Raw genomic sequence first — 2173 nt, 5'->3', positions numbered from 1 at the left:
GAGGGGAAACATATTATTACATTGAACGGGTCAATGCCGCCGAGAAGGATAAGTGGTGGAGTAACAAAATAGAAAGCATACTAGCATGGTCTGGATATGAACCCGGCAAAAGGTTGGGGAAGAACCTCCAAGGTATCAACAAACAAATACAACTGAAAAATCATAGACCTTTGGGCTCGGATACCAATATACATGACAAGAGTACAATGATTGGTCGCCTCCATGGCGTGGACTGTATTATCCTCTTGAGCAGCCAGTGCCATATTTGTAACAAGCTTTTCACTATGCTGACACAATATGGGGGACTGCAGAAGAAGAAGCACTAGCTGGGTGAAGAATTTGTTCTTGGAGGATGAGGACATGGACTGCGATGCCATAATTAAGGAGGAGGAGGAAGAAGGCCTTACTATCCAGACTGTAGAAAAGGGAGATGTTCTCAGGAACTGGACCGCCACACCATCCCGAGCCCGTTGAGTTCCGGGGTAGCTTGGCAGAATTTACTTCTATAAGCCACTCTAGGCATTTAAAATTTCCTGTAATTTTGTTTTAAGTTTTACTTGTTTCAAAATGAATGCTCGATTCATCGAGCCGTACTTTGTCTGGACAATTTTTCAAGTTTTAATCAGATGCATTTTTATTATTCACTATTATCTTAACATTTTTACTTTATATAGCATTTATTACTTTTCATAATAAACAAGTGATTGTAACATGTAATGAGGCAACGCAACATGAGAATAGTGATTCAGAGGAAGAAGATGAGATACCCGAGGAAATTGTCAGGGAGGTTGAAAATTTTGAGAATAAGCCTAAATCCAATTTGGACGAGACCGAAGCAATAAATTTGGGAGATGCTGATACCGTCAAGGAGACTCGCATCAGCATTCACTTGTCACCAATAGAGAAGTAATAGTACATCCATTTCCTAAAAGAGTATGAGGATATTTTTGCATGGTCATATGATGACATGACCAATTTGAGCACGTCCATAGTGGCTCACAAGTTGCCTACTAATCCCATGTGTCCGCCAGTAAAACAGAAACTCCGAAAGTTCAAGCCAAACATGAGCCTAAAAATCAAGGAGGAAGTTACCAAGCAGATCAAAGCCAAAGTTCTCAGGGTGGTTAAATATCCAACCTGGCTAGCTAACATTGTGCCAGTTCCAAAGAAGGATGGGAATGTTAGAGTATGTGTTGACTACCGGGATTTAAACAGAGTGAGTCCCAAGGACGACTTCCCACTACCAAATATACACATCCTGATTGACAACTGCGCCAAGCATGAACTCCAATCCTTTGTAGATTGTTCACAGGTTATCACCAGATTTGGATGGATGAAGAAGATGCAGAGAAAACAACTTTCATCACACCGTGGGGTGTATACTGTTACAAAGTGATGCCATTCGGTCTGAAGAATGCTGGGGCCACTTACATGAGAGCCATGACAACTATTTTCCATGATATGATACACAAGGAATAGAGGTGTATGTGGTTGACATCATTATCAAATCCAAGAGGGTCGCAGATCACATAGCGGATATGAGAAAGTTCTTTGACAGACTAAGGAGGTAAAATTTGAAATTGAATCTCGCAAAGTGTGCATTTGGGGTTCCCATAGGAAAGTTACTGGTATTCATCATCAGTCATCAAGGGATCGAACTGGATTAATCTAAAGTCAAAGCTATTCAGGAGTTACCACCACCTAAGAGCAAAAAGGATGTGATGGGCTTCCTAGGACGCCTCAACTATATTAGTCGTTTCATAGCATAGTCCAGAGTCATATGTGAACCCATCTTCAAGATGCTGAGAAAGGATGCCAAAACAAGATGGACAGAGGATTGTCAGAAAGCTTTTGATAAGATCAAGGAGTACTTGTCTACACCACCAGTTTTGGTCCCGCTAGAACCAGGACGACCTTTGCTACTCTATCTATCTGTATTAGATGAAGTCTTCGGATGTATTTTGGGACAACATGACGAGACAGGAAAAAAGGAGCAAGCCATATATTACTTGAGTAAGAAGTTCACACCTTATGAGGCACGGTATTCTCTACTTGAACGCACTTGCTATGCTTTGACCTGGACAACCCAGAAATTGAGACATTATTTCTGTGCCTACACTACATACCTCATATCCAGGATGGACCCTCTGAAGTACATATTCCAGAAACCCAT

The sequence above is a fragment of the Nicotiana sylvestris genome, chromosome 1 (assembly GCF_000393655.2).
Source record: "Nicotiana sylvestris chromosome 1, ASM39365v2, whole genome shotgun sequence".
Taxonomy (NCBI): domain Eukaryota; kingdom Viridiplantae; phylum Streptophyta; class Magnoliopsida; order Solanales; family Solanaceae; genus Nicotiana; species Nicotiana sylvestris.
This window is presented reverse-complemented; position numbering follows the sequence as displayed.